The following is a 22,091-nucleotide window of genomic DNA, read 5'->3' as shown; positions in this document are numbered from 1 at the left end:
AAGTGACTAATTGAAATCAAGGTGACGTATGCTATAAAATTTCTTTGCATGATTGTTGATAGTTCTAAACATTAGATAGAAGGTTGAACTGTACTAGAGGTTCTCAAACCTAGCTGTACACCATATCTAAGCAGGGTAATTGTTGTAAGTGAGACATTTACGAAAAACTCTCAAGATTTCTGATCTTTAGTTTTGGAGAAGTCTCTAGAAACAATTTTTAACAAGTATTCTAAGTATTATGAAACATGTATTTGGTCAATATTGTCCACATGTGAACATTTGAAAAGAGCCTAAGATATAGAGTCAAAAAGGCATAGAGGTGGAGGTGCTTCTCAATCTTATACGTGCACCAGTTCCTGAAGTTCCACCCAAGACCTTGGAAACTACAGAAGTGGAGCCTGTGGAGGTCAGAAAAACTCTACAAGTGAGTCTGATGTTGCTGGGTCATAAATATATATTTAGGAACCTCTGGCTTAAGTGACATCTAATCAATTTTTTCCAGCCACATATCGTTTGATTTTATGAGTGTGACATTACTTCTCAAAAATCTACTTACTATGAAAAGAAGGATAATATTCAGGATGAAGCTGTTTATAGTCCCAACTATAACCTAGGCTGCTGAAACTAGAACTGGGACCCTGCACTAAGATACAGTTATCAGAGACAAACTGAAATAAGGTCAGAGGGAAGGGACCAAGATGATGAGAGTATTCAAACCCGTAGCATACAAGAAATCTTTGAAGGGACAGGGGTGTTTAGCTTGGAGAAGAGAATAATTATGTACAGTTAGGAATACTATTTTTTTAATATTTAAAAGGCTGTCCTGTTGAGGACATATTAGGCTGGCTGCTTAGGATGTTAGACAAAAGAAGAAACATCTAACAGACAAAGGGGAAAGTACTATGCTTGGATATCTCCTAGGCCAGGGCCAATTCTAGGCATTTTATGCATGTAAATTTCATTTAATACTTATAACAACTTTTCAAAACAAATACAGCAGAACCATTTTATAAATGAGGAAATAGGCCCAGAAAGGGTAAGTTATTTCATGGTCATATGGATATATGGCTACTGTGATAGGCAGTAAGGTTGTTCTAAAATATTCCATTACTCCTGTTTTAGAAACATGATAATATTGTACTTCCTGATCTTCTTTGAAACTAAGAGTGGGCATGTGGAATATTAAAAGCCATTATGTGGTTCACCATATCCCTTTCTCGCTGTTGTGATGATAGTGAAAACATATGCCAAGGTGAAGCAAAGATCCCCTGCCAATATGGAATATATAAAATATATAAAAATATATAAATATATAAAACCCTTCTCACTGGTTGTGAAGACCAAAGACAAGGATGTTATCTATATATGCCCTTACTGTATATTCTTGGTCTAAGTTGTAACTTTTGTGTTATATAAATTTCTATTTGTTACTGGGATTTTGGAGTTATTTGTTACTCTATGATAACTCAGCACAACTTGGCTGATAAAGGTATAAGAAGAATCAGAGTTGAACACAGCCTCTTCTGCTTCATAAATCTGAGTTCTTTCCATTGTAATACAAGACCTCACAGATGATCAATATAAACTCTATAGCAATGAAAGGTTATCTTAGTTTTCTTCATAAAAATATTTGATAAAAACTTGTTGGAATTATTGTAGATAGTACTGACAAAACTGATAGCTGAATGGCCTCTTCCAACTCTTATATTCTATGATTTCCTGATAGAACTCAAATGCAAAATTGGAGTATGTTTTTGTAGAGCTCAAGTGCAAAATTGGGGTGTGTGTGTGTAAATCCCAAGTGCAAAATGGGCATATATGTGTGTGTGTGTGTATACATCCTTTCCCTCTTTTCTAGACCTAAGCCATTTCAACTTTATGTGGGCTTTCCCCAGCACATCTCAATTGGTCTTTTCAGAGACAATACAGGTTCTGCTTTTTTTTTCCTAACGGCTATGAGATTTGGCACCGAGTCACAATGACCTTTTATTCCTAATGACTTTCATGAGGAAAAAAAGCATTTGCATTTCAGCTAATTCTCTTCTTGAGCATAATTCATTCTTAGACTTATTTATAATTTTGGGAGTTTGCATCTCCCTGCAGGTTTTCAAAGTTTAACGCTATCCCAAAATATCATTTATCTATTTTTATGTCATAATGCAGACATGTAATAATTTCTGGATTGAGATCTTGCCATCACTATAATCACTTTCATGTCACCATTGAAGCAGATATGATCTTAGAAAGGTCCCCATTAGAGCCAAGATATGATGACTTCTTATATTGGCTGGTACTGATATAATTCATTCACTTGCATAGATACTTCTAAAAGAAATGGAAGAATTGTATTTAAATAAACTTCACAAAAAAACAGAAACCATAAAATTATATCACACATTATTGACAGCACCATTGAAGATGGTTGTCAGTGCATAGGGCATGGAATGCCTGCAAACAAACACTTCTCTCTAGAATTTTACAACAAAATCTGAAAACATCACTCTACAACTGAACAAATATCTATTAGACAAGATCAAACATCTTAAAAATAACCTACCATGATGATAGGCATGTATATCTGGTATTATTGAGAAAAGTCTACATCCTACATCTCTACCATAAATAAAAGATGATCTCTTAATCAAACACATAAATTAGAGTGTCTTTCAATCTAATTAAGATCATCAGAGTATGTGTGTGTTCAAGAATGTAGTTATGCAGTTAACCAAAGTCAGTTCAGGGTACTTTCTGGTAAGGTATTCTGAGAAAAAAAAATGTTCAAATGTTCAATGGTCAAGTTTCTAAAACATATCTGACCCTCAAAGTTTCAAAAGACATATTAGCATATCCAAGGTATTGAAAAGACCTGTAGAAAAGACACTATTTAGCTTTGCTTAATCCAGCATTCCCCAAATGTATTTGCTAATGAAGCTTATCTAAAAAAATAATAATAACTCTTATTGAAACAGACCAGAGAACACATTTTGGCAAATACTGAGTTAAGGAAAAAGCAAGCTCTAAATATATGAAATGTTTTGTAAATGTGAAAAGAGTGATAGGCTTGGCATAGAAATTCTGTTTTCCACTTGTATTTCCCTGAGCAACTTATCAAACTTTTGCTCTGAGCCTCAATTTCCTCCATTATAAAATGGAAATGAAAATGTTGAATGAAATAAGTTATTCAGGCCTAGGAAGGCAGTAGGGTACAATGGTTAAGCACATAGATTCTGGAGCCACACCTACAGGATTTGAATCCTGGGCCTTCCCACTACCTACTTCCTACTTGTGTGATGTTAGACAAGTTCTATCAACTCTCCCTTTGTTTTCTCATTTACAAAATGAAATAATCATTTGTAACAAAAAAGTTTGCTCTGAACATTAAATATTATTAAGGTGCTTTGAGTAAACATTCCACTAATCAGAGATAAACATGCCATTAGAAGGGCTAGCGTCTGTGTGGAATTTAGGAGGAAAAAAGTGGAGAAGAGACTAAAGACACAAATAATTCATATTTATTCTGCAGTCTGGTACATGGCTGTTTTGATCAATGTCCACAGAGATTTTCTTCCCCTTGACAGGTTAGCCCCTTGTGCATATGTCACAGTTGAAGGATACTGTTAAAATTCCCAGCTCTTCCCCTTATGATCAGCTCCACACTCACCAAACACTCCTCTTATAAGACACTCCAAGAAATATTCTTATAGAGAAGAAACACCATTAAGATTATTTGCTTTTCAAGGTTTCTGCCTCAGTACTAGTTCCTAGAGTGCATTTAAATATTATCTGTAGTTGCATATTTCCCACAGAGACTGACTATGAGGAAGCTCATAGTAAAAGTATATCAACATATAGTGGCTTAAATAAATTCAGGAAGAGCTCAAAACCCAAAGTGAGATGGTGGAGATAATTGTATAAGAAAAGGAGGATATATAATTATTGTAATTAAGCACTAATTTCAGCTCTGGAGTCATTACAATCTGAATTCCACTTACTTTTCAAATTCAGTCACTGTGTTCCATGTTTTAATCACCAATCGTATACCTTTGTAAAAGTTAGGATTATATTGGCCATTCATTCAAATCTCTACTGGTTAGCATCGTCATTTCTCTAAAGAGTATTTAAATGTCTAAATTTTCAATACTGCTAGTGATTTTTTAAGGGACTGTTATGCATTTTATGGTCAATAGATACTCATATGCATATATACATAAATACACACAAATTTTTCCTTTCAATACATGCCATTAGAGCTGATCCCCTCTATCATAGATCAATGTGCCAGGTTACAGTCACGCTTGTATCTACTCAACTTTCCTCACCCCAAAATAGCATCACATAGTTCCCTCCTGTTCCACTGAAACAACTTAAACAACTCTGGTAAGGAAAGTCAAAGCCTACATTTTGTAAAGCCTAGAAAACTGTCTTCATCCTACTTGACTTCAATGTGGCATTTGACATAGGTGACCACTTAGTCCTCTCCTGTCTTGGCTTCTGCATAAATGCTTTTTTAGCTTTCCTTCCTATCTCATTAATATTGTGTCACTCTTGTATGCTGATATCTTCTTCTCTTCCAGACCTCCAAATATTGAAGTCCCTGATCTATAATCATGGTTTCCTGTCTCTCTAGAGTAAAACCCAAAGGCCTCCAACACTCCACCTCACTACCTTCTGACCAGGTAGCTACATTTCTATGTTCTCCTGTACATCAATACTCAAAAAATATTTATCTCTACTTCTTTTCTCTGTTTTCCCTATTTTCATTTTCCCTGGAACCCACCGTAATTATGCTTTCATCCAAAGTACACTACTCCACTGAACAGCTGTTGTCAAGATAAAAAGTGACTTCCCAGTTGCCAAATATAAAGCTCAATGCTCAGTCCTCCCACTTTACCTGATGTGTTCACAGCATTTAAAAGGCTGATCATGAGAATATTTTCTCCCAGTCTGTAGGATGTTTATTCACTCTGATGATATTTTCTTTGGTTGTACAGAAGCTTTTTAATTTAATCAAGTCTCATTTATTTGTTTTTATTGCTATTGTGATTGCCTTTTGGGTTCTCTTCATAAATTCTTTGTCTACGCTGATGTCTACAAGAGTTTTTCCAACATTTTCTTCTAGAATTCTTATGCTTTCATGCCTTAGGTTTAAGTCTGTTATCCATCGTGAGTCGATTTTTTGTGAGAAGTGAGAGGTACGGATCCTGTTTCAGTCTTCTACTATCCAATTTCCCCAACCATTTATTGAATAGGAATTCTTTTCCCCACTGCATGTTTTTGTCTGCTTTGTCAAAGATCAGATGGCTATACGAGGATGGTTTTAAATCTGGGTTCTCAGTTCTGTTCCATTGGTCTATGTCTCTGTTCTTGTTGCCATATCAATGCTGTTTTGGTTACTATAGCCTTGTAGTATACCTTGAAGTCTGATAAATTGATGTTTCCTAATTTGTTCTTTTTGCTTAAGGTTGCTTTTACTATACGGTGTCTTCTCTGGTTCCATATCAAATGTAGAATTATTTTTTGTAGATCTGTGAAAAATGATGTTGGGATGTTAATAGGGATTGCAAAAGATTGCATTGAATCTGTAGATCATTTTGGGTAGTATAAACATTTTACAATGTTGATTCTGTCAAACCATGAGTGTGGTATGGTTTTCCATCTGTTTATATCTCCTGCTATTTTCTTCTTCAGTGTTTCATAGTTCTTCCTGTAGAGGTTTTTCACCTCCTTAGTAAAATATATTCCTAGGTATTTTATTGTCTTTATTGCTGTTGTGAAGGGTATTGAGTCTTTGATTTGGTTCTCACTCTGACTGTTGTTGGTATATATGCATGCTACTGACTTATGTACATTGATTTCTAACCTGAGACATTGCTGAATTTGTTTATCAATTCCTATAGTTTCAAGGCCAAATCTTTGGGATTTTATAAACATTAGCTCATACTGTCAGCAAAGAGTGATAGTTTGGCCTCTTTCCCTATTTGGATGCCCTTGATTTCCTTCTCTTGTCTGATTGCTGTGGCTAGGACTTCTAGCACTATGTTGAATAGAAGCAATTATAGATTGTAATCTTGTCTGGTTCCAGTTCTAAGTGTGAATGCTTTTGATTTTTCCCCATTTAGTACGATGTTGACTGTGGGGTTTTGGTATATGGCTTTTATTATTTTATTATTTTGAGGTAAGTCCCATCTATGCCTATTTTGTTAAGCATCCTTATTATAAAATGGTGCTCAATTTTGTCGAATGCTTTTTCTGCATCTATTAAGAGGATCATATGGTCTTTGGTTTTACTTCTATTTATGTGGTAAATTGCATTAATCGATTTGTATGTGTTGAGCCATCCCTGTATCTCTGGGATGAAGCCCATTTGGTCATGATGGATTTTGTTTTTTGATAGGCACATGAATTTTGTTTGCTAAGCTTTATTGAGAATGTTTACATCCATATTTATAAGGGATATTGGTCTATAGGATTTTTTTGTTGTTGCATCCTTTCCTGGCTTTGGTATCAGGGTGATGTTGATTTCATAAAACATGTTGAGGAGGATTCTTTACTTCTTGATGTTGTGGAATAATTTCTGGAGGATAGAACCAATTCATATGTGATCCAGGACTTTTTTTTAGGAAGGATTTTTTAATTGCTGCTTCACTTTTGGTACTTGATATTTGTCTGTTCAGGAACTGTATTTCTTCCTGATTGAGCTTAGGAAGACTGTGGGTTTCTAAGAATTTGTGTATTTCTTCCATGTTTTCAAGTTTATGCACATAGAGATTTTTATATTATTTGTAGATGATATTTTGTATTTCCATAATATCAGTTGTAATTTCTCCTTTTTCATTCCTTATTGAGCTCATTAGAGTCCTTTCTTTTCTTCTTCTGGTTAATCAAGTAAGAAGTGTGTTAATTTTGTTTTCTCTCTTCAAAGAACCAACTTTTTGTTTTATGACTCTCTCCTGTATAGTTTTGTTGTTATTATCAATTTTATTTATTTCTGCTCTGATCTTGGTTATTTCTTTTCTTCTGTTAGGTTTGGGATAGGTTTGCTTATTCTTTTCCAGTTGTTTGAGATGATTCTTTAGATTATTGATTTGTGATATTTCTGTCTTTTGGATGTAGGCATTTATGGCTATACATTTTCTTCTTAGGACTGCTTTAGCTGTGTCCCACAGATTTTGATAACTCATGTCCCCTTTATCATTTAGTTCAAAGAATCATTTGATTTTCATCTTAATTCTCTACTTGACCCAATAATTGTTCAGCAGAAGGTTGCTTAGTTTCCATGACTTTGTATAGAGATGACTGTTTCTCTTGGAGTTGATTTCTAATTTTATTCCATCATGGTCTAAGAAGATAATTTCTAATTTCTATTTTTTAAGTGTGTTGAGACATATTTTATTCCCTATGATACGGTCAATCTTAGAGAATGTCCCATGAGCTGATGAGAAAAATGTATATTCATTGGTTTGGGGGTAGAAAGTTCTTTAAATATTTATCAGACCCATTAGTTCTTGAGTTCTTTTTAAGTCCATTTTTTCTTTGTTTATCTTTTGTTTGGAGGATCTGTCCTGTTCTGTCAGAGGTGTGTTGAACTCCTTAGCTATTACAGAGAGCCTAATAAATAAATAAATATATAAATGAAAGGTTAATCACTCTCTTCTTTATAAAATACTGGTTTATTTGGTTCTAGGACAGCACTATTTCTTGTTTCTTCTTCTACCCTTACTAGCTTCTCTTGCTGTGTCTCTTTCACTTATATCTTCCCCATCCTCCTGACCACTAATCACTGAAATGCCCCAGAGATCAGTGTGGGGTCTGTTTTCTTCTCTGTTTACATTCATTTCCAGGGTGATCCTATCCAATCACATGGTTATAAAATCACCTATATCTGATAACTTCTGGATTTTTATCTTCTGTCTGGATTTCCACCTGAACTACATATTCATGTATCTAACTATTAATACCAACTGTACATATGTACTAATAGGCATTTCAAATATAGCATGTCCAATACCAAACTACTAATACTCCAGCCTCAAACTTACTCCTCCTACAGTCCTATCCATTTCAGTAAATTGCTGGGGTTTATTAAAATATTTTTCAGTTGTTCAAGCCAAATGCTTCAGAATCAGTTTTGCATTCATTTTTATTCCACACCACATACCAGTACTTCAGTGAATCCTGCCAGTTCTACCTTCAAAAATAATTAATAATCAAAACAAAACAAATGGAGATCTGACCACTTCACACCTTACCATCTTCATTGCTTCCACCTTGGTGCAAACTATCATGATCTCTTACTTGGATGACTTCAGAAGCCTTCTAACTAGTCTGATGGCTTCTACCCTTGCCTTTCTACAAAGTGTTCTCTACCCAGCAAATTGATCCTGTTAAAATATAAATCAGACCATGTCACTCCTCTGCTCTATGCATCCAATGGAGCCCACTTCATTCAGAGAAAAAAGCAAAGACTTTACAATAGCTTTTAAAGATCTATATAATCCATCCCTTTGTTTCCTTCACCTCATCTTCTGCCCCCCCTCCCTTCTTGCTCACTTTCCCCAAGCCACACTCACCTACTTGCTATTCTTTGCATATAAGGATGTTGGGCTTAGTACTTCTTTATCGAATTTTTGCTTTCTACTTTCTCTGCCTGGAAATGCTGAATATCTACAGGTCAGTACATGAACTGGGCTTTCTTTTAACTCTACAGCAGAGCTCATACTCAAATATCGTCAGTGACATTTCAAAAACAATAATTCATTTATCTCATTAAATCATTCTAGTATTTGTTGAGCCAGACACTGGGGCTACAATGATAAAAAATAAGGTATTTCTTGTTCTCATGGAATTTCATCAGTTTCCCACTTCTTCCCAATTTCTCACCTCTGCAACCACTCTCATGGAAATGTGGTCCTTCTGTATAATATAACTTAATACAATGATATTATTCATTCAATGGTCAGACAAGCTGAAACATAAAGGGTTTTTTTTTCTTTCTTTTTCCCTATACTCCCAAATGCAATCACTTAGCATGTCCAGTCGATTCTATCCAGTAGTATCTCAAAGATTTATCACTTCCATTAAAATTTTACTCTCAACTAAATTCTACCTTCTCTGGCCTCACCACCTCTATGTTCTTAGCCTCTCATCATCTTTCACTTAAAAACTTAATCTGTGAATTTTCCTGCCTTCTTTCCTACTCCCTTCTCCAATCTAGTTTCTGCACTACAGCCAGAGTGGTTTTTCTCAAATGCAAATATGACCACATCATGCCTCTGCTTACAACACTTTGATGGCTCTCTATTGCCCACAGGGAAAAATTAAAATACCTCAACATGGTCTTTAGACATTAAATTATCAGACCCTTCCCTACTTATCTAGCATTTTGGTCTGTTATTCGTTAAGCCCAAACCATATGTGACCTTCTTGAGGAGCCTACACAGATCTTCTTGTGCTCCTGTAAATACTCCATTTTGACATTCAGCATAATCTTTTTTTTTTTTTTTTGTATTTTGGCATATGATGGGGGTACAGATTTTAAGGTTTCAATAAATGCTCTTTCCCCCCTCCCCCCAGAAGTCTGAGCCTTCAGCATGACCATCCCCCAGAGGGTGCACATCTCACACATTATGTATGTATATACTCACCCCCCGCCCCCCTGACCAATACCCTATTACTGTAGTACCTCACGCTGGATAACAGACTTAAATCTAAGGTATGAAACTATTAGAACTCTAGAGGAAAAAGTTGGAAACACTCCCCTAGACATCGGCTTGGGCAAAGAGTTTATGAAGAAGTCCCCAAAGGCAATCACAGCAGCAACAAAAATAAATAAATGGGACATGATCAACCTACAAAGCTTCTGCACAGCCAAAGAAATAGTCATGAAAGTAAACACATAACGTACAGAATGGGAGACAATTTTTTGCATCCTATGCATCCGGTAAGGGACTGATAACTAGAATATACTTAGAACTCATGAAAATCAGTTAGAAAAAATCAAATAACCCCATTAAAAAGTGGGCAAAGGACTTGAACAGAAACTTTTATAAAGAAGACAGAAGAATGGCCAACAAACATATGAAAAAATCCTCAATATCTCTAATCATCACGGAAATGCAAATCAAAACCACAATGAGATATCACTTAACCCCAGTGACAATGGCCTTTATCAAAAAATCTCCAAACAATAAATGCTGGCATGGTTGCTGGCATGGTCCTACACTGCTGGTGGGAATGCAAACAAGTTCAACCTCTGTGGAAAGTAATATGAAGATATCTTAAAGAGATACAAGTGATTCTACCATTTGATCCAGCAATCCCTTTGTTGGGCATCTACCCAAAAGATCCAATGACACTGTACAAAAAAGACACCTGCACTCGAATGTTTATAGCAGCACAATTCATAATTGCAAGGCTGTGGAAACAGCCCAAATGCCCATCAATCCAAGAATGGATTAATAAAATGTGGTATATGCATACCATGGAGTACTATTCAGATCTAAGAAACAACAGTGATATAGCACATCTTATAATTTCCTGGTTAGAGCTGGAAACCATAATATTAAGAGAAGTTTCCCAAGAATGGAAAAACAAGCACCAGATATACTCCCCAGCAAATTTGTATTAACTGAACAGCACCTAAGTGGTCACATAGGTACTACAGTAATAGGGTATTGGGAAGGTGTGAGGGGGGCGGGGGGCGGGTATATATATACATAATGAGTGATATGTGCACCATCTGGGGGATGGTCATATTGGAGACTCAGACTTGTGGGGGGAGGGGGAAAATGGGCATTTATTGAAACCTTAAAATCTATACCCCCATAATATGCCAAATAAAAAAAAAAAAAGAAAAACTTAAAAAAAAAAAAGCTAATGAGGTAATGGAAGACTTTTAATTTCAACAATTTTAATCAGTTTTTAACCTCCCCTATTTTATGCGGTGTGCCTTGGGTTTTTGGTTTGTTTGTTTATCATATATATTTTTATTATTTCGGCATATTATGGGGGTACAGATTTTAAGGTTTCAATAAATGCCCATTTCCCCCCTCCCCCCAAAAGTCTGAGTCTCCATCATGACCATCCCCCAGATGGTGCACATCTCACTCATTATGTATGTATATACCCGCCCCCCTCCCCCCTCCCACCTGCCCAATACCCTATTACTGTAGTACCTATGTGTCCACTTAGGTGCTACTCAGTTAATACCAGTTTGCTGGAGAATATATCTGGTGCTTGTTTTTCCATTCTTGGGATACTTCACGTAGTAGTATGGGTTCCAGCTCTAACCAGGAAAATATAAGATGTGCTATATCACCGTTGTTTCTTAGAGCTGAATAGTACTCCATGGTATACATATACCATATTTTATTAATCCATTCTTGGATTGATGGGCACTTGGGCTCTTTCTATAGCCTTGCAATTATGAATTGTGCTGCTATAAACATTCGAGTGCAGATTTCTTTTTTGTAGAGTGTCATTGGATCATTTGGGTAGATGCCCAGCAATGGGATTGCTGGATCGAATGGTAGATTCACTTGTATCCCTTTAAGGTATCTCCATATTGCTTTCCACAGAGGTTGAACTAGTTTGCAGTTCCACCAGTAGTGTAGGAGTGTTCCTCTCTCTCCGCAACCATGCCAGCATTTATTGTTTGGAGATTTTTTGATAAAGGCCATTGTCACTGGGGTTAAGTGATATCTCATTGTGGTTTTGATTTGCATTTCCCTGATGATTAGAGATGTTGAGCATTTTTTCATATGTTTGTTGGCCATGCTTCTGCCTTCTTTAGAAAAATTTCTGTTCAAGTCCTTTGCCCACTTTTTAATGGGGTTATTTGATTTTTTCTAACTGATTTTCGTGAGTTCTAAGTATATTCTAGTTATCAGTCCCTTATCGGATGCATAGGATGCAAAAATATTCTCCCATTCTGTAGGTTGTCTGTTTACTTTCATGACTATTTCTTTGGCTGTGCAGAAGCTTTGTAGTTTGATCATGCCCCATTTATTTATTTTTGTTGCTGCTGTAATTGCCTTTGGGGACTTCTTCATAAACTCTTTGCCCAGGCCGATGTCTAGGAGAGTGTTTCCAAATTTTTCCTCTAGAGTTCTAATAGTTTCATATCTTAGGTTTAAGTCTGTTATCCAGCGTGAGTTGGTATTTGTGAGAGGTGAAAGGTGTGGGTCCTGTTTTAGCCTTCTACAGGTGGCTATCCAGTTTTCCCAGCACCATTTATTGAAGAGGCATTCTTTTCCCCAGCGTATGTTTTTGTCTGCTTTATCAAATATTAGATGGCTATATGAGGATGGTTTTATATCAGGATTCTCACATCTGTTCCACTGGTCGATATTCCTATTTTTGTGCCAATACCATATTGTTTTAATTACTACAGATTTGTAGTATAGTTTGATATCTGGCATGTTAATGCCTCCCATTTTGTTTTTGTTGCCTAGAATTGCTCTTGATATTCGGGGTCATCTTTGATTCCCTACAAAGTGTAAAATTATTTTTTCTATATCTGTGAAGAATGCTGATGGGATTTTAATAGGTATTGCATTGAATCTGTACATCAGTTTGGGTAGTATAGACATTTTGACGATATTGAGTCTGCCAATCCATGAGCATGGTATGGATTTCCATGTGTTTACATACTGTGCTATTTCCTTCCACAGTGTTTCATAGTTCTCCCTGCAGAGGTCTTTTATGTCCTTGGTTAAGTAAATTCCTAGGTACTTTAATTCCTTTGTTGCTATTGTGAAGGGAATTGAGTCTTTGATTTGGTTGTCAATGAGATTGTTGTTGGCGTATATGAATTCCTCTGATTTCTGTGTATTGATTTTGTATCCTGAGACTTTACTAAATTCATTGATCAGTTCCAGGAGTTTCTTGGTTGAATCTTTGGGGTTTTCTAGATAAAATATCATATCATCAAAAAACAGTGAAAGTTTGATCTCTTCTGCCCCTATTTGGATACCTTTGATTCCATTATCCTGTCTGATTGCTGTAGCCAAGACTTCCAGCACTATGTTGAACAGAAGTGGAGATAGTGGGCAGCCTTGTCTGGTTCCAGGTCAAGTGGGAATGATTTCAATTTTTCCCCATTAAGTATGATGTTGGCTATGGGTCTGTCATTTATGGCTTGTAACATTTTTAGGTATGTCCCTTCTATGCCAATTTAATTAAGTGTTCATATCATGAAAGGGTGTTGAATTTTGGCAAAAGCTTTTTTTTTTTTTTCATTTTATTTTTTTATTTTTTTTTTTAATTTTTTTTTTATTTTGGCATATTATGGGAGTACAGATTTTAAGGTTTCAATAAATGCCCATTTTCCCCCCTCCCCCCAAAAGTCTGAGTCTCCATCATGACCATCCCCCAGATGGTGAACATCTCACTCATTATGTATGTATATACCCGCCCCTCTCCCCCCTCCCACCTGCCCAATACCCTATTACTGTAGTACCTATGTGTCCACTTAGGTGCTACTCAGTTAATACCAGTTTGCTGGAGAATATATCTGGTGCTTGTTTTTCCATTCTTGGGATACTTCACTTAGTAGTATGGGTTCCAGCTCTAACCAGGAAAATATAAGATGTGCTATATCACCGTTGTTTCTTAGAGCTGAATAGGACTCCATGGTATACATATACCATATTTTATTAATCCATTCTTGGATTGATGGGCACTTGGGCTCTTTCTATAGCCTTGCAATTATGAATTGTGCTGCTATAAACATTCGAGTGCAGGTGTCTTTTTTGTACAGTGTCACTGGATCATTTGGGTAGATGCCCAGCAATAGGATTGCTGGATCAAATGGTAGATTCACTTGTATCGCTTTAAGGTATCTCCATATTGCTTTCCACAGAGGTTGAACTAGTTTGCAGTCCCACCAGCAGTGTAGGAGTGTTCCTCTGTCTCTGCAACCACACCAGCATTTATTGTTTGTAGATTTTTTGATAATGGCCATTCTCACTGGGGTTAAGTGATATCTCATTGTGGGTTTGATTTGCATTTCCCTGATGATTAGAGATGTTGAGCATTTCTTCATATGTTTGTTGGCCATTCTTCTGTCTTCTTTAGAAAAATTTCTGTTCAAGTCCTTGGCCCACTTTTTAATGGGGTTATTTGTTTTTTTTTCCCTAATTTTCGTGAATTCTTAGTATATTCTAGTTATCAGTCCCTTATCGGATGCATAGGATGCAAAAATTTTCTCCCATTCTGTAGGTTGTCTGTTTACTTTCATGACTATTTCTTTGGCTGTGCAGAAGCTTTGTAGTTTGATCATGTCCCATTTATTTATTTTTGTTGCTGCTGTGATTGCCTTTGGGGACTTCTTCATAAACTCTTTGCCCAGGCCAATGTCTAGGAGAGTGTTTCCAACTTTTTCCTCTAGAGTTCTAATAGTTTCATATCTTAGGTTTAAGTCTGTTATCCAGCGTGAGTTGGTTTTTGTGAGAGGTGTAAGGTGTGGGTCCTGTTTTAGCCTTCTACAGGTGGCTATCCAGTTTTCCCAGCACCATTTATTGAAGAGAGATTCTTTTCCCCAGCGTATGTTTTTGTCAGCTTTGTCAAAGATGAGATGGCTATATGAGGATGGTTTTATATCAGGATTCTCACATCTGTTCCACTGGTCAATATTCCTATTTTTGTGCCAATACCATATTGTTTCAATTGCTACAGCTTTGTAGTATAGTTTGATATCTGGCATATTAATGCCTCCCATTTTGTTTTTGTTGCCTAGAATTGCTCTTGATATTCGGGGTCTTCTTTGGTTCCATACGAAGCGTAAAATTATTTTTTCTATATTTGTGAAGAATGCTGATAGGATTTTAATAGGTATTGCATTGAATCTGTAGATCAGTTTGGGTAGTATAGACATTTTGATGATATTGAGTCTGCCGATCCACGAGCATGGTATGGATTTCCATCTGTTTACATCCTCTGCTATTTCCTTCCTCAGTGTTTCATAGTTCTCCCTGTAGAGGTCTTTTACCTCTTTGGTTAAATATATTCCTAGGTACTGTAATTTCTTTGTTGCTATTGTGAAGGGAATTGAGTCTTTGATTTGGTTCTCAATGAGATTGTTGTTGGCGTATATGAATGCCTCTGATTTCTGTGTATTGATTTTGTATCCTGAGACTTTACTAAATTCATTGATCAGTTCCAGGAGTTTCTTGGTTGAATCCTTGGGGTTTTCTAGATACAATATCATATCATCAGCAAACAGTGAAAGTTTGATAACTTCTGCCCCTATTTGGATACCTTTGATTCCATTTTCCTGTCTGATTGCTGTAGCCAAGACTTCCAGCACTATGTTGAACAGAAGTGGAGATAGTGGGCAGCCTTGTCTGGTTCCAGTTCTAAGTGGGAATGATTTCAATCTTTCCCCATTCAGTATGGTGTTGGCTATGGGTCTGTTATTTCCCTTCTATGCCTATTTTCTTAAGTGTTCGTATCATGAAAGGTTGTTGAATTTTGTCAAAAGCTTTTTCTGCATCTATTGAAAGAATCATGTGGTCTTTGTTTTTGCTTCTGTTTATGTGGTGAATTGCATTTATAGATTTACGAATGTTGAACCATCCCTGCATCCCTGGGATGAAGCCCACTTGGTCGTGGTGGATTATTTTTTTGATAAGTGTCTGGATTCGGTTAGCTAAGATTTTGTTGAAAATTTTTGCATCTATATTCATTAGGGATATTGGTCTGTAGTTTTCTTTTTTTGTTGTATCCTTTCCTGGTTTTGGTATCAGAGTAATATTCGCTTCAGAAAAGGTGTCGGGGAGGTTTCCCTTCTTCTCGATTTTGTGGAATAGTTTCTGCAAGATAGGTACTAGTTCTTCTTTGTAAGTATGGTAAAATTCAGGTGTGAAGCCATCTTGACCGGGACTTTTCTTTTTAGGGAGATTTTTAATTGCTGTTTCGATTTCAGCTGTTGAGATTCCTCTGTTCAGTGAATCTATTTCTTCCTGGTTGAGCCAAGGGAGGCTGTGTGTTTCTAGAAATTTGTCCATTTCCTCCACATTTTCTAGTTTGTGTGCATAAAAATTTTTGTAGTATTCATAAATTGTATCTTGTATCTCCTTGGGATTAGTTGTGATATCTCCTTTTTTGTTCCTGATGGAGCTTATTGGAGATATCTCTTTTCTGCTTTTCGTTAGTGTAGCCAATGTTGTGTTAATTTTGTTTATTTTTTCAAAGAACCAACTTTTTGTTTTATTAATCTCCTGAATAGCTTCCCTGTTTTCAATTTCTTTTAGTTCTGATTTGATCTTATTGATTTCACTTCTTCTGCTAGGATTAGGGTTGGTCTGTTCTTCTTTTTCCAGCTCTTTGAGTCGTTTCATTAGATTGTCTATTTGTGATCTTCTTGTCTTTTGGTTATAGGCATTTATGGAGATAAACTTTCCTCTCAGAACTGCTTTAGCTGTGTCCCAGAGGAGTTGATAACTTGTCTTTCCATTGTCCTTTATTTCATAGAACGTTTTTATTTCCGTCTTGATTTCTTCATTTACAAAGTAATCATTTAGTAGGTGGTTGTTTAATTTCCACGTTTTTGTGTAGAAATGTGAGTTTCTGTTAGGGGTGGTTTCTACTTTTATTCCACTGTGATCTGAGAAGGTAAATGGTAGGATTTCTATTTTTTTTAATTTCTTGATATTTTCTTTGTGTCCTAGGCTATGGTCAATCTTAGAGAATGCCCGTGAGCTGATGAGAAGAACGTATATTCAGTGGATTTTGGGTAGAATGTTCTGTAGATGTCTGTCAGACCCAATTGTTCTAGAGTTTTGTTTAAGTCCATTATTTCTTTATTAATTTTCTGTTTGGAGGATCTGTCTCGTGCCGTCAGTGGGGTGTTGAAATCACCGGCTATTATGGAGTTCCTATTAATACATTTGCTTAGCTCCAGTAAGGTTTGCTTTATGAATTTGGGTGCACCTAAGTTTGGTGCGATAATATTTAAAATTGTTATCTCTTGTTTTTGGACTGTGCCCTTCACCATTATATAATGACCTTCTTCGTCTTTTACTACTTTTGTTGATTTAAAAACTAAATCGTCTGAAATTAGAACTGCCACACCAGCCTTCTTTTGGATTCTGTTTGCTTGGAATATTGATCTCCACCCTTTTATTCTTAGTCTATATGCATCCTTGCAGGTTAGATGTGTTTCCTGAAGACAGCATATACTTGGCCTGTATTTTCTTATCCATTCAGCCAACTTATGTCTCTTGAGTGGAGAGTTTAAGCCATTCACATTTATTGAGAGAACTGATACGTAAGGTAGATTACTGATCATTCTGTTGGGTTGGATTTTGTTACTATGATCATTGTCTTGAGCCACTGTAATATCTGGCCTTTAATATCTTTGGTTTTTGGTTGTTTTTATATCCGTGGGTTATTATTATGATGTTCCGTAAGTAACGCTGTTTTAATTACTTCTTGTAGGGCTGGTCTTGTCTTGGTGAATTTTCTTAGCCTTTGCTTGTCTGAGAATGTTTTTATTTCTCCTTCATATACGAAGCTTAGTTTTGCAGGGAATAATATTCTAGGCTGGGCATTGTTTTGTTTCAAAAGAGTGAGAATGGGGCCCCAGTCTCTCTTTGCTTGTAAAGTCTCATTAGAGAAGTCCGATGTTATTCGAATTGGCTTTCCCTTGTTTGTTACTTGCTTCTTTTGTGTTACAGCTCTTAGAAGGGCGTCTTTATTTGATACTTTGGTCAGTCTGATGACTGCATGTCGTGACGTCTTCCTGTTTGCATTGAATCTCCCAGCGGTCCTCTGAGCTTCTTGAACTTGTATATCAAGATTTTGAGCAAGGCCTGGGAAATTTTCCTCTATTATATTTTCAAACAGCTTGTCCAACCTTGAGTGTTGTCTTCTTCCCCTTCTTGTAAGCCTATGACCCTCACATTAGGTTTCTTCACATAATCCCACAGCTCTTGTAGGCTTTGCTCTTTTCTCTTGTTTCTCTGCTCTATTTCTGTGACTGATTTATTTAATTGGAGGGTGTTATCTTCGAGCTCTCAGATTCTTTCTTCTGTTTGATCTACCCTGTTCTTGAGACTTTCCACTGTGTTTTGTAGTTCCTTGAATTGATTCTTCATTTCCAGGATTTCGGTTACACTTTTCTTCATTGTGTCTATTTCTTTTCCCATATCCTGGAGACTTTTTCTGGTTTCTTTATGTTGGTTATTGAGTTGTTGTTTCAGCTCGGTGAGTGTTCTTATGATCCACATCTGAAATTCCTCTTCTGTCATATTGGTTGCCTGATTTTGGTTGGTGTCCGTTTCTAGGGTGCTGGTGCTCCTCTTTGGGGGTTTGTTTTCCGATTGGTTCTTCATATTTCCTGAGTTCTTTCGCTGATTTCTTCCCATGTCGATCAGTTGTTGTTTCTTTCCTTAAGTTATTGTTTGGGTATTCACACACCTTGTTTAGTTTCTGTGGTGTTAGGTGGTGTCTGTGGGTGAAATTGGACCACTCCCTGTATATTGAGTCAGTGGGTGCCATGGAAAGGCTGTGCAAGCTGCCGTCCCTGTCAGTAGGTGGCGTCTGCTTAGAGTAACAGGCTATACTGTTGATTTTGTGTCCTGTTAACAGCTCTTGTTCTGGGCAGAGCTGGGTTAGGTAAACCTGCCCTTAGACCATTAGCAGGGGTCAAAGTTCTGTTCTCTGCTTCCAGGGAAAGCTGTCAGGGCGGGGCTGGAATGGTCCTGCTCAGCCAGAAAGTCTGTGTGTGGGGGTGGGGCTGTCTGAGACCCACAGTCTGGAGCGGGCCTCGCTTCTTTCCTCCCTCCCCAACTCCGCAGCTACTCCTGGGCCTCTGCCAGCAGGCCAGACCACAAGCCACCAGGCCTCCCTGGACTGTGATGCCGGCAGGGAGGTTCCCTGCACATGAAAGCCACCTGGGTGGGTGCACGGCCTCCTTCTGGGAGGAAGGTTGCCCTCTAGGACGCCGATCCGCCCCTGGAGGCACATACACCTCAGTAGGCTGTTCATGTATAACCTTTCTGTGCCCTGGGCAATGCTAGGCCTTGGTTCAGGGGATCTGGTCTGCAGGTCCGACCTCTGGGTGCCAGAGTTCAAACTGTATCCTCACCAGGGAGAGGATTTCCCGTCCCAATTCACCCACAGGGAACCCAATCTGGGTCTATGTCTCTCAGCCTGAGTCGGCACCGTTCTCCTGGTAACACGGTGCCAGCAGCACCTGGGAGGGCTGGCGGGTAGGGAGCTCACAGTCTGATTTCCCCTGGGTCAGGTGTAGGGTCTTAAACGGGAAGGTCCCGTTCCCTGGAGGTGCCTCCTCCTTGTGGCTGTATTGTCTCTCTGGGCAGCGGAGGGTAGGGTTGAGGGAGGGGAGGAGGAGGCAATATGGTGCCTGTTGCGTGGCTCTGCTCTGTGCACAGCGAGGTGCCCGGAGGAAGTTGGGAACCTGGTGCCACGTCTGCTACAGGCTCACCACTGGCTGGTGGCGGCGGTCTCTGGGCTGGTGTCCGCAGGTCTCTCCCCCCGCTGGGGAGCCCACCAGCAGTCCCGAATGCAGGGGAGGGGAAACAGCAAATCCACCTATCCTTGCCGCTGGTCTCCAGGCTGCTCTGGTGGTCTCAGCCTCCAGTTCTCCTCCGCAGTCTCCTCCCGTGGAGTCTCCCGGGGTCTCAGGTACCCCTCCTTCCGGCCCTTGTCCCCTGTATGCTCGTCTTCTTGCTTCTTTCCTCTAATTTCTGCTAGAATATGTCTTTTCTGCAGAGATACTCTGTCTGGCGGTGTTATTCGTCCGCCATCTTGCTCCGCCCATATTTTTTTATGGTATGACATGAGAACATGATGTTCTCACTATTAATTTCAGGCAATTATCCAAAAATACTTTAGAAGTTGGCTTGTGAACATATAATAAATGGAAATGGTAATAACTTGACAATATTTGGGGTTCACTAATAAAAAGGTAACCTTAATAAGATTTTTCTTGTGTTTTGGAAGCATTTAGATCAAGGGTGGGGAAATTTTTCATGTTGGAAGGTCACATTAATTTAGCTGTAATCAAATAAAGCCACGTTCAAGAAACTTTAATTAGATATACTTAAAAATGTACATTGATTTGTAAACTAACTACTATGTACTTAATCTCAAAAAATGCAAACTATTTGTTCATTTTAAAGTTAACTAACTTTTTAATGACTTTGTCTTGTCTGTTTTTCGTTGGAAAGCATTTGAACATTTGGTTGCAGCATAGAGGTCCACAGTTTCAGTTGATCCGCTAGATGGACATCAGTCATTTGTGACCTTAAGAGCCTCTTATTTGGGTTAAGCAGAAGAATGTAGATTTTGCTGCAATAAGTGGTTGAAAACAGTAAAGCATTTATCAGGCATGAGTTTCTCAAGGCATGCGTATTCTACTGCTTTTTTCCAGATTTCCATTGGATTTTTCTTAGCATAAAACAATGACTTTACAATGGCATCTACTAAGAGCTCAATCAATTCCATATGCAGTTCTTTAGTTGTCTTAGTGGTATCAACTAGGGGACGCTTAAATGATAATTTGAGTATGATGTTATGATTCTCAAAGTCAGTGAAACTTTTATTGTATTCTCCAATAAATAGGTCTATAACAGTGTGCATTCTCGAAATTATTTGGCATATATCACCCTGCTCATCTATGACCTTTGCTAACTGGGGAAAATGTTCATCTGAAATTTCCTTTTGAAGAGGAAATGTTCTGAAAATTGATAGCTTAAAATGCTTGGATTTTTTTTTTTTTGCCACATATCATAGATAGACTTAGTTTTACCTTGCAAATAAATATTCAAGTCATTTTGATTGGACATGATATCACAAAGAAATGCTGCATTCCTAGAAATCTTCTTTCAATAATTCACGTTGCTGATTCTGTTCTTCATAAAATTTAACTATCTGTTCTTGCAGAGATAAAATTTTGGCTAAGACCTGTCACTGTGATAGCCAATGTCCTTTAGAATGATACAGCAAATACACATTGAATACCTCATCATTCAACTTTAGCATGTTACAAAACTGACAATGCTACCATATATTTGCACAAATATAGGTATAAATACTTATAACTTGTTGCAAAGTGCCACTTAAAATAGCTTTAGCACAGAAATTTTGCCAATGCAAGATACAATGAAAATAAATGAGAGCATATGGATCTGTTAATACTTCTTTTATCTGTGCAATAAACTCTTCATGTTTTCCTGTCATGGAAGGTGTACCATCTGTATATACACTCACTAAATTTACCAAATTCAGTCCAACTTCATGACGTTTATCTTGAAAGATGTTGAAGATATCTATTCTCCGTGTTCTGTTCACATGAGTGCCCAAAGTGAGTAACTCTTTGTAGCAAAGAAAATCTTCTGTTATCATCTGAATGAAGCAGAAAACCTGTGCCAGATCAGTATCAGTTGACTCATCCAAAGCAATTGAAGAATATATATGTTCCTTATGAAGTATTTTTTTTTTTTTTGAGACAGAGTCTCACTTTGTTGTCCAGGCTAGAGTGAGTGCCGTGGCGTCAGCCTAGCTCACAGCAACCTCAATCTCCTGGGCTTGAGTGACCCTTCTGCCTCAGCCTCCCGAGTAGCTGGGACTACAGGCATGCGCCACCATGCCCGGCTAATTTTTTATATATATATATCAGTTGGCCAATTAATTTCTTTCTATTTATAGTAGAGACGGGGTCTCGCTCTTGCTCAGGCTGGTTTTGAACTCCTGACCTCGAGCAATCCGCCCGCCTCGGCCTCCCAAGAGCTAGGATTACAGGCGTGAGCCACAGCGCCCGGCCTCCTTATGAAGTATTGAATTAAGTTGTTCCGTTAAATTGAAGGCTAATTTATATGGCTGATCAATCATGGTTTTCCTTGAAAGAGGTAGTTATTTGTACTTTGAAATGTTATCTGGGTCTAAGCATCCTACAACTTTGGCAACGGTTTCTTTCACAATTTCTACATCACTGAATGGCTTCCTTTTATCCCCAAGTACCTTAGAAGTTGCTTCAGTGGCATTATTTCCAGGAATTATTGCTTCTTGAAAGAATTGTCATTTCTTTTGCTTTTCATCTTTTAATTTCTGCAATACAAGATTTT

Source organism: Microcebus murinus, chromosome X (genome assembly GCF_040939455.1).
Source record: "Microcebus murinus isolate Inina chromosome X, M.murinus_Inina_mat1.0, whole genome shotgun sequence".
NCBI classification, from domain to species: domain Eukaryota; kingdom Metazoa; phylum Chordata; class Mammalia; order Primates; family Cheirogaleidae; genus Microcebus; species Microcebus murinus.
This window is presented reverse-complemented; position numbering follows the sequence as displayed.